Below are 12,481 nucleotides of genomic sequence, written 5' to 3' on the forward strand. Positions count from 1 at the left end.
AGGTATCTTCCAGTCTAAAATGAATTTCTTGTAGACAGCATATAGATGGATTTTGTTTTTTAATCCATTCTGCTACCCTATGTCTTTTGATTGGAACATTCAGCCCGTTTACATTCAAATTACATTATTGAAATATGTGTGTTTAGAGTCTTTGTGTCTTTTGTAGGGTTCAGGTTTGTGGTGCTGTCTCTGGTATCTTTGTTCCTTGCAACCTTTCTTTCAGAGCGTCCCCCTCAGGATTTCTTGTAGGGCTGGCTTAGTGGTGACAAATTCTTTCAATTTCTGTTTATTTGGAAAGGTTTTTGTCTCTCCTTCTATTTTGAATGACAGGCTTGCTGGATAGAGGATTCTTGGCTGCATATTTTTACTGTTCATCACATTGAAGATCTCCTGCCATTCCTTTCTGGCCTGTCACGTTTCAGTAGATAGGTCTGTCACCACTCTGATAGCTTTCCCTTTGTATGTGAGGGCCCTTTTCTCCCTAGCTGCTTTCAAAATTCTCTCTTTGTCCTTGTATTTGGCCATTTTTACTATGATATGTCGTGCAGAAGATCGATTCAAGTTACGTCTGAGGGGAGTCCTCTGAGCCTCTTGTATTTCCACATTTACTTCCTTCCCAAGGTCAGGGAAGTTCTCTGCTATAATGGGTTCCAGGACTCCTTCAGCACTTTTCCCTCTCTCTTCCTCTTCTGGGATTCCTGTGATATGGATATTGTTGCGTTTGACCATATCGCTGAGCTCTCAAATTCTTCTTTCCTGTTCCTTGATCAGTTTGTCTCTTTTTTTGGTCAGCTTCATGTTTTTCTATAATGGTGTCTTCTAAATCACTTATTCTCCTTTCTACCTCTTCAATCCGTGCATTGGAGGCCTCTAATTTATTATGTATCTCATTTATCGCATTTTTTAAATTCTTCATGCCTATTTTTATTTTCCATTCTGTCTGTAGCAATAGTTTCTTTGATGTCCCCTATGATTTTTTCAAGACCAGCTATTAATTTTACCATTATTATTCTAAAATCTTGTTCAGTTATGCTGCTGATATCTGTTTTGAGCAGTTCATTAGCTGTCATTTCTTCATGGAGTTTCTTTGGAGGAGAGCTCTTTCGTTTCACCATTTTAGTTAGCTTTCCGGATCTTGTTGGTTTTAAAGACCTATTATGCTCTCTGTATCTATGAGCGCTGCTGTATCCAAGAAAACTCTTTTACTGTCCAGGGCCTATCCTTTCAGAGAGTGTTTTTTGAATGGTATCCCTTGGTCTCTCTTTTTGGGACATTGGTTATTTTATTTTCCTATTCGTAGTGATATTTGGGTCTCTCCACCTTGTGTACTCTGGCTTGTTTCTTGAGGTAGCCCTGGAAAAGCAAACAGACAGACAAACACACAGGGAGCAGAGCACACAAACGCACAGGCTAATTCAACTAGCATGCAAAGTGAGAGGGAAAATGAAAAAGTTAAGAGAAAAGACGGAGGAAGGAGGGCGTATAATAAAGAGTATAAAATACATAAAAGGGTCAAAAAGGGGAATAGAAAAGGAAAAAAGAAGAAAATCGATGGAGAAGGAACAGTTTAAAGCATATACCTGGATTTCCCAGCTACAGTTAAATAGCCGTGTGTATGCAGTGCTGGTTGAGGAGCATAGAGAAAGAGAGAGAAGGCAGGGTGGGATGAGGCAAAATTGGACATAGAATGAACAGGCAGAAAGGATAAGAAGCTTTTTTCAAAGAGGGAAAGGGTAGAATATGGTTGGATAGGTGAGAGAAGTGTGCTGGAATTATCCAGAGAAACTATATAGTCTATTTACTCCTGAGAGAAAGAGATGAAAATGTCGGTAGGTGTAGAATTTACATTTACAGAATGGACTCGTTGTGATTGTTTAAGCAAGCTGGAGACCAGAGTTAATCAGGTCAGTGTTCTGGGGAAAAAAGAGAGAAAAGGGAAAGAAGAAGAAAAAGGAAAAAAAAAGGGGGGGGGAGGAGGGCAGCTCTCAGGCAGGGATGGGCGTGACGTGATCCAATGCCTCAGGCGGGACCTCTGCCTTGGCGGTTGTGGGGAGGAGAGTGACGGTGCTCCAGTCCCTTCTTGACCCAAGCGCTGCACCTCGCTTTTTTGGGCATGTAAACTCCCCATACCGGGGGTGCAACCAAAGTTGGTTGCACTCTTCAACCCAGGCCAGTCCCAATCTCCAAATCTCAGTCCGTGCACCCCGCTGAAATTGCCTTAGACACAGCTTCCCAGGCAACCCCCTCGGGCAATTCCAGGCCCCCTGCCGAGCTCTGGGGGTGGCGTCAGAATCGCTGCTTCCTTCCCTGGGTCGGGCTGGCGAGCATGGGCGGGGGCTTGCCTGCCGGGTGTGCGGAGCCCGCTGGAGTGAGGAAAACCAGGTCCCTCTATGGCTCGTCACCCGATACACCAACTCACAGGCAAATTTCCCAGTTTTTAGCTCTTTGCCTTCCCTCCAGAGCCCCAGCCAGCCAGGAGCGCGGACGCCTGGTGTCCGCGCGGCTCTTTCAGGGGCCCCAGCCGCCCAGGAGCTACAATGGTGGCAGGCGTGCCACCAATCTGAAGTCCAGCCGCCAGGAGTCAGCACAAAGAAGCTCAGCCCCCCCGTGACCAGTTGGCGCGAGGGGACCTGGTGTGCAGGTATTTGGCAAGTACGGTCTTTCTATGCCCCGAGCAGAGGTTCCCCCCCCCCCCCCCCGAGCGGAGGTTTTTCTGTTTCGGACTCTCTCCTTTTCCCCTCTCACTCCCCGTAGAGGTTAGAGGGGGATCGCCTCCCACCCTGGAGTCTCCGATCCCGGCCTGATTTTATCTTCCCCGGTTCGCACTCACGTTAGAAGCCTCTCTCAGTGGATTATGCGTCCTTTTTCTCCCAATCTCTCAGGTTTTGTAAGGTTTCCAATGGCTTCCGATCTTTTCCGTGTGATGTATGGGCGCGAGTGCAAGTACGGAGCTCCTTACTTCTCCGCCATCTTGCCTCCTTCCCGAGGATCTTTTGAAAGTCAACACAAAGTAACAGAAATTCCAACTCATACTGACTTAAAATAAGGACATTTATGGCTTCTCATAACTGAGAATCCAGAAGTAGGGTGCATATCAGAAATGACAAAATTCATTTGGTCAGGTGTTCTTTCTCTAGAGTTCTTTGGACCCTGCTTTCTCAACTGTGTGTGCATTCAATCTTAAGGAGGGTGATGATATAACTATAGTAACAATGATGATGTTTTAAAAGGAAGTAAAACGAACTGAAGTAACTTATAGTTTAAAAGATACTGCAGAGATATGTTAATCAATAATAATTTGGATCCTTATTCAAAAACAATTTGTTAATGTTTAGTTATTCTTGAGAGAGAGAGCGAGATAGAGTGTGAGTGGGGGAGGGACAGAGAGAGCCGAGGACACAGAATCCAAAGCAAGCTACAGGCTCTGAGCTGCCAGCACAGAGCCCAACCTGGGGCTTCAACTCATGAACCGCGAGGTCATGACCTGAGCCAAAGTCAGACGCTCAACCGACTGAGTCACCCAGATGCCCCGATCTTCATTCAAACACATTTATAGAAAATTATTAGACATGTGGGAATATTTAAACACTGACTGGCTACTTTAAGTTATTGATGAAATATTGTTATTTCATTTAGGGTTGGTAATACTATTATGGTTAAATTTTTTAAGTGTCCTAATCTTTTAGAGGTACATCCTGAGATATGTACAGACAGAATGAGAACAAAGAAATAAAGTTTAAAAGTAAGAATTTTATTCATGGTTAGGCAGCTTTCAAATAATATGATGATTAATGTAAGGCTGGTTCTGGTTTGAGCCCCATAAGCAATTAACCATCACTTACATTGACTTGTCATAAACATTTGTGATGTATGTGACTGGAGTAAGCATATAACATAGTCCTGCCCACCATCCCTTGTACAGCCTGTTCTCAGTTCTTTGTTCTCCCATGTCCATTTCATAGAGTTGGGGTCAAATTATGTCGCCTCCCACTTTCAGACTCCCACTCTTATTCTTTGTATTTTAATGCAATGGCGATTTTGGACAAGCACCCTTTGACTGGTCACCTGCACCAGTAGAAGAAATATGGTGTGATGCATAAGTGACAAATTACCGCATTTCAAAACAAATTCTCTAGGGGTCTTGTGAAATGAAGCAAGTTCTCATTTAAAACTAGTTCTCTGCTCTTAATTACATTCAAAAAGGAACTGCTGTCTTAGCTGAGTAAGGTGAAAGTTTTCTACCCACCAGGGGGATGGATTTTAAAGGTTGGAAATACCTTTGAAAGCCATTATGAACAAAATATAGGAATTCCATTTCTCAGCATTTTCCCCTTCATGAATGCAGGAAAATGGATTCAGAAAATAAACCTAAGCAAGCATTTGTCACTGATAAACCTTCTACTCACTTGCCAAAAAAGTGGACATTGTCTTGCAGCCAAAAGAACTTTTTCTTAGATGAACTAGAATTCATTTGCTTTATCTACACAACCAAATCGCCTCTGCCCCTTTTTGGATGGGATTGTACTTTAGTCCTGTCTGATTATACTGTCATTCAGATCTGCATTGAGAGTAGCAGAAAAAATAAGCGAAATATTAAACAGAGTTAGTTTTAAAGAACTATTTCCTAGCTTCTGTATCAGGAGATGAACAGAAGCATTACCCATACAATTATGAGCAAACCCTATTTATATCACAAGTTCTTCCTCAAAGTGCCCTTTTTTTCTGTTGAAATCATGCCAAGTGGCTTAGTGTTGCTTGAGTAAATATTATGTACTTACCAGGTTGGCTTGAAAATAGTTTGGGAATTAGCTCTTGATACATCAATGGGCAACAAGGAAACTGCAGCTACTGAAAGGTCTGTTAACATTCTCCCCTGCTAGTAGTCCCTGAAGTCAGAGTCATTTTCTACTGTAAGAGTTGATTAATGGGAAAAGAACTCTCGTACTAAAATAAAATGTCAATAGTTCAGACACAGAACAGTGTAGCTAGACCAGTTTTAAAAAGCTTGCTCTGTATACATTACAGTATATACATTACAGTGTGAGTCATTCATTCATTCATTTATTCCTTCATTCATTATTCTTTTTCACACTACTCCTTGTGGGCTTTAGGATAAAATGAGGAGATACAAAAGGAGTATGAGACAGTCTCTACCCCTGAGAAGTTTATAATGTAGACTGAGAGATAATATTTTCTAAGGTGTATTGAACATGTACTTAGTAAATATACTAAGTGCTATTTAAAGTGCTTTTGACAGATTGTTTGATTTCATCCTCCTAACACTTCTATCAGGTATATACTATTCTAATCTTCATTTTCGGATAAAGAAACTGATGCTTAGGGTGTGGTATTTACCCCTAAAAGCTAGAGCACAGTGGGTCAAATGCTTGAAGAATACAGAAATGGGAGAAATATGTCTGTGGTGTGGACTACCTACAAAGGATGGGGTAGTATTTAGATTTAATTCTGAAAGACCAATTGATATCTGATGCCTACTCTCCTATGAATTCAAACACAGCTGTATCATAGTACTTAGGATTGTACCGTACTTAACCGTATACATTTACTCATTCCCCATGGAGTTACACATGAGTATATATCATTTTAAAGGCCTAGTGCTTTGAACTGTGTTTAGCATAGAGAGTTTTCAATAAACTGATTTTAAGTGTATACATGAACACCATCTCACTGGAGGTAATAACGTGAGCTTTCCAGAGAAACAGAACATCAGGAGATATGGCACACAAGGATGAATGTGTTGTCTGATGATAAATGAGCATTCCCACAGTTAAATATAGGGTATAAGGATTAAAACTGGAAGAGAAGTCAGGAAAAGGAAGAGATAAGAGTAGAAAGGCAAGTTGGATTCTGGTTCCAAATGATTTGGATTTGACTTTGATAAAAAGTCAGCATGGGGATATGATGGGCTATGTTGGTAGAAAGATAATCATCAGGCCAAAGATTATCTAGGAAGAGAACTAGGCCAAGGATGAGATGAAGTCTGCTAACGCAAAGCCAATGGCTGGGATGGAAGTGACTGAATGGGAGAAATTTTAGAAAGTGAAATCAAAAGTATTAGGGACTGATAGGATCAAGGAGATGATTCGGAGAGATATATAGACTAAAAGTGTGACCTTGGACTTTGAAAGGTGCCTGGAAATAAGGTCCAGCCATTAATGCAATAAGTATTTCAGGGTGAGAAGTTTAAAAACTTGGATTTTAAAGCCTCCCAGAATAGAATAAGAAAAAAAAAGTTGTCCCTAAATTTCTTAGGTATTCTATGACATGTCGGAGACTTTTCTTGGGCCACTGAATCTAAAATTCTAGAGCAGTCTTCTCTACCTAAAACATGGGTTATCTGGCATTGGCTATCCTGAACCTTTAAACATAGTTAGGTTTTCTCAAGGTATATTCTATAAGAAAGATCTTTAGAATTCAAGCAAACTCCAAAAGAAGCCTCCAAGTTCACTACCGGTTCGAAAACAAATTCACTACAGGTTCAAAAAGCAATTCTTGTGTCCTTGCTGTGAGATACATAGAGCAATTCAACATGTCAAAGAGCTGAGCCATCTACATCCTGTTTTCATAGACATCCATGTAGTAGATTACAGCTGTGTCAGTCAACAGAAAGTAACAGAAATCCCAACTCATACTGACTTAAAATAAGGACATTTATGGCTTCTCATAACTGAGAATCCAGAAGTAGGGTGCATATCAGGAATGACAAAATTCATTTAGTCAGGTGTTCTTTCTCTAGAGTTCTTTGGACCCTGCTTTCTCAACCGTGTGTGCATTCAATCTTCAGGAGGGTGATGATATGACTATAGTAATGGAACAAACAGTGTTTAGAGAAAGCGCCAGAGAGAGAAGCTACAGGAAAATAAACTCTTCCAGAAATAGAATAAAGTTACCCCAGACTTTACCCACTAACGTGTCCTGTATTCTTACTGGTTCAATTGTACAAGGGACATGTTTGAGCCTATCGCTGTTAAGTGGGGTGGAATTACTTTTAGAATCAATCTGCCACCTGGAAAGAAAAAGAGATACAGGTCGTTTGGCAATGAAACTGTTACAAGGGCAGAGTGAGCAGTGGGGTCAGGGAAGTGACCTGGAGGCCAGTAACTGCAAGAAGCCACTATGGCCCTAAATGTGGAGAACCAGAAGGGAAAGGGCAGTATTATTACTTTTACACTGGGTAAAAACAACCCACGAGACCTCTGTCCCACTTACTCTGCTAGAATACATATTCCCAAGCAGGTGCCCTTTATCACTGATTCTTTTGCCAGAATGAAAAGCAGAAATTTCCCATTCCTTATTTCCCATCTGGTGGCTCTCACTGGCAATACTCACCCAACACGACAGCCTAAGAAATGACATTTACAGGCTCCCTGCTGGAGCAGAGGAAAGAATAACTGTGAGGCTAGGTGTCTAAGACAAATAGTTAGGGTGCTCTTGGACCAAACAGGACTGCACAGGTTGCTGAGGAAGTGGAGAGAGAAGGGAGAACTACAGCAGGTATCAGCGGTCATGAAGCACATGAACAAAGTGTTAAGAAATAAATAGCTCAATAAAAGTGGCCTCGTTTGCATGGAGGAAAGGAGAAAGACTACCTGGCAGACTAAGAACAGCGGACACGACAGCTGCTGACAAATAAACTAAAATTCTTCAATGCGCACCCATGTGGCTCAGTCAGTTATGCATGTGACTTTGGCTCATCACGATCTTAAGGTTCATGAGTTCAAGTTCCACGTCAGTGAGTTCAAGCCCTGCTTTGGGTGAGCCCCCCTTCTTTCTCTCTCTTTCTCTCTCTCTGCCCCTTATGGAATTCTCTCTCCCTCTCTCTTTCAGCCCTCGCTCACTTTCACTCTCCTTCTAATAAAAAAAAAAAAATTCACCTTCAAGGACTAATCCAAACTTGTGAAGAAACCTTTGAAAATATCGCTTTAATTAAAATCACTTAAAAAGTGTGTATCTCTTGAAATACTGAGAAGATGGCTTTGATTATTTTTCTTTTATTGTGGAAGCACCCTACATGGACCAAGAATAAGCATTTCTCTTGGGGATATTGTTATCATTACAACACAAGACCTAAAAGAAGTAATTAATGCATTAACTAAGATCATCTCATTAAGAAGGAATGTGTGAGACATGCTCACACACATTATCAGTAAGTTTGACTGCTTTATCACTTAATTGATGCTAACAGATTTCCTTCTCAGAGTTTTCACTTCACGTTGGCTCAGTGGGAGTCCAAGTATCATCATGGCAGGGCTGGGAATAAAGATTTTGTCAACTCTTTTCCTTGATGAACATGTCATTTAGGAGGAATTTCAGCAGGCAAGATAATCTAGGTTTCCAGTGTGACTGGAATCCCACGCCACAGTCCCACTGGACCTATTTCAAGTTGCTTGGCAAAATATAAACGACCGCTCCATTAACTTACTTCTACCCTACTTACTCTCTAGAAATTTCTAAACTCCATTTTTTTGTCAAATAAACATTCTGGTAAAGACTCTTCTTCCTTTTAGATCATGAACACAACTCAAAAGACAAGTAAACTTTTTATGAATTGTAAATCTATCCATATTTCGCATCTAACTATAATCCTATAATGTCATGGAATCATCTAACTGCATTTTTGTTTTTAGTCTCTCACAATTCCATACTGTATTTCAGACAATAGGGTCCGGTCATGTCCTCCTTCTTTCTGGTTTTCTTACAAAATGTTTTCCTTATCACTGTTTTAATTCTCAAATTCTCAATAATATTTATCATAAATGTAATTACATTAATTTTTTGCTATTTTTAAACTCACAAAAAATGTAAACTAGTTGTAACAATTCAAAAGATATAGAGACATAGAAAATAAAAATACAAATCTCTTCTTCCCCACCTCAAATTTCTTCCCATTTTTGGAAATCATGCTAGGTATATCCTTCAAGATTTGGAAAAGATAATAATTTTTAAATAGAGAATATTTTTAATAGTTTATTGACAAGTTGATTTCCATATAACACCCAGTGCTCATCCACACAAGTGCCCTCCTCCATGCCCATCACACCCATCCCCTCTCCCCCACCCCCATCTGCCCTCAGTTTGTTCTTGGCATTCAAGAGTCTCTCACGTTTGCCTCCTTCCCTCTCCCCTACTATTTTTCCCCTTCTTCTCCCTCATGGTCCTCCGTTAAGTTCCTCCTAATCCTTCTATACATGCAAACATATGGTATGTGTCCTTCTCTGCCTGACTTATTTTGCTCAGCATAACACCCTCAAGATCCATCCATGTTGCTACACATGGCCAGATTTCATTCTTTCTAAATAGAGAATATTTTAAACATAAGAAAAAATCAATGATCGTTCACTGAGTTAATAGGTTAAGGCCCAAATTAGTACCTGGCATATAGTAATTGCTCTTAAACTTTCATTAAAATGAAAATAGAAGTCAAATTATCCATTGTCCATATTTTACATGTGTTAATATTTTTTATATTTTTGCATCACATTGCTTTGTGCTTGAAGAGAAATGAAACATTACAACTTCACTAACACTTCAGACCCAAAGCTTTTCCCCCATCTCTCCCTACTCTACCTCATTACCCTCGCCCTTCCCCTCCACAAAGTCTCTCTTTCTGGTAGACCTTCTCAGAACAGACCTGTCCATGGGGACTAGAGGATAGACAGAAATCTTAGAATCGAAAGCTTGGTGTGTTACACCCTCATACAAATTCTAGTACTTTTCTAGATATGTACATGTCCATAACCAATAAATGCTCTTGTTTTGTGTATTTTTTGACTATACGAAACTGGCATCACACTGAACCCATTATTTTGCAACTTTCATTTTCCCCTTCTCATTGTGCTTTTGAGATCCATCCATTTTAATTCATGTAATTCTTGCTCATGCATTTTAACTGATATAGATTTTTCAATAGTATGACTAAATGGTATTTTACTTACTTGTCTTTTGTTGAAAGATTTTCAGGCTATGTAAATTACTCTGCTATTAAAAAGGAGGCTAAGATGAATATTCTTTTCCATGTTGCCTTAAGTCCTCATGCAAAAGTTGTTTTAGGGTAAAGATCTAAACATACACTATCTCAGTTGCAGCAGAAATGTATTTTCACATTTACTAGTTACAATCAAATTATTTTATAAATTAGCCATGTCCGTTGACACTCTCACTGACAAAGCTTGAGGGTTTCCCTCTTTTTTGCATGCTAGCAACTAGCATGTACAGAAATTTGAATTTTTGCCAATCTGGGCATGAAATGGTATTTCATTCTAACTTTAGTTTGGCTTCATGAACATTATTGAGGATATTTATCATTTTATATGTGGATGGGTGGTATGGCTTTAGTTTTTAATGCAATAACCTTTACTTATTTTTTATTGGGTTATTAGGTTTTTTCATTGTTTTTTCACTATTCTTAGTTATTTACATTATAAATATCTCATATAGTATGTAGCTTATCTTCATACTGTGTTTATGGTATTTTAATTTTAATGTAGTAAAATTTCTCATCTTCATGTTTTCTTTTCTTTTACCTATTGTAAATATTTTTTTAATATTCTTTTTGGAAAACTTTAAAACTTCACTTTTTGGTTTTTAGGGCTTTAATCTGTCCAGAATTTATATCTGTGTATTATATAAGAGAAACATAACATTTTTTCCTTTTTCCATATGAATAGCCAATTGTCCCAGGATCATTTATTCTTTCACAGCTTTTTTTTTTTTAATGTCAGATTTGTGCCATCCCAAATTCCCATATGTTCAACACATTTTTCTTGGCTCCCTATTGGCTTCATCTTTTCTATTTTTTCTCTCCCCTACTTTCTATTTTACTTCTCACCACTATCACCATAATCTTTTAATTACTAGATGTTATTTTAAGAATTATTAGCTAGATTGCATGATACCAAACCTTTCCTATTAAAATATTTTTTTTGTTATTTTTTTTGTTTTATGTTGTTTTTTGTTTGTTTCTAGCATGTCTACTTGCTAATAGTGAGAGCAACTTTTGGCAGAATCACACTTTTTTCCCTATGTTTATCAGATACTGTGTTTGGGAAAAAAATGTTCCGTATATAACCCTAAGAATTTTTAGCCTACTTGTTCTTCAATAGCAAGGTAGCTGATATGTTTCACATTAGTTGCCTGAGAGAAGGGATGACCCTGGGAATGGTTGAACCAGAGGATTCTACAAACAGCAGAATCAAAGATTTAGTCTAGACGCAGAGGGAAGAGAAACATAAGAAACAAAAAAGAAAATGCATTGTCAGTAGGAATGTCTCATTTTCTCACATCATCTCCTTGCCATGCCATTAGATTATGCATATTCCATGGATTGGAATGAGAGAATAAGATATGAAGTGAAGGTTTAGTGGTGGGTCCTCAAGGAAGGACCAGTGCACCCCAATTTCTCTTAGTCTTCTTCTTGGGGGTGGTAGTGGCAGAAAGAGATAAAAAAAAAAAAAACACATCAGATAGATTTTGAGTCTGCAAAGGAAACCCAAGCAGACCCTGTGGCAGCATGATATTCTAAATTCCCTTCACTTTCCACTTTTGTCTTTGGAGCAGTAGAGCATAAATGCCTGTTCTGTCTCTAGGACAATGGGAATCAGTTTGGAACAAGAGCCCAGAAAAATCATGGAAATGTTGAAGGACTTAGAAACTTTAACTAGTTTTCCCACAGCCTCTTTGCAGCACCGGGGCTACAGGATTCTTTTTTCTGGGTAGCAACAGGCACCAATAGTAGCCACCTGTTGGGCTTTTCCCCAACAAAACAAAACCAAAGACAAAAGGAAGTTTTTTTGGGGTTTTTAAACTACCCAGTGCTCACCTCTGGTACAATAAACAGGAGAATTCTACATATAACATGCACTATGATTGCCCAGAGGTCCCAACAAGATGTTGTGGTTATTTTTTCTTGTTGTTTATTGGTTGTGTGAGGAGATGAATTCAGAAATTAACTTGAGGCTGCCAATGACCTTGAATCTCCTGCTACTTTCCTTCTCAGGGATTTAATTAAATGATTTTATGTGTGAATATATATATATATTAATGTGAATATATATATATATATATATATATATATATATATATAAATGACTCACTCCCCCCAAAAGATTGAAACCACCTCAAGAACAAAGAATTATGGCTGCCTAATTCACCACTTTATCCCTACGCCAACCAGAGTACCTGGCATGTGATGGACATTCAATAAATAGTGGTTGAATGAGTGAAAAAAGTAAATATATATACACAAATATAGGGGTCATACCTAGTCATAACACGAAGAGACCTGGTGTGGGAATTAGTGATTCTGGATCATCATCCTGATCTGTTTACCAATCATATGTGACCTTGACAATTGATAACCTTTTCAGGGCCTCAGGTTCCTTCTCTGTAAAGTGGAAAGGTTAGATTAAATCAGTGATTTATAAACTATGTCTGCTCTGGGGATATATTTGAGAACCTGAAA

This window comes from Hyaena hyaena, unplaced genomic scaffold (assembly GCF_003009895.1).
Source record: "Hyaena hyaena isolate Hyena2069 unplaced genomic scaffold, ASM300989v1 scaffold_845, whole genome shotgun sequence".
NCBI classification, from domain to species: domain Eukaryota; kingdom Metazoa; phylum Chordata; class Mammalia; order Carnivora; family Hyaenidae; genus Hyaena; species Hyaena hyaena.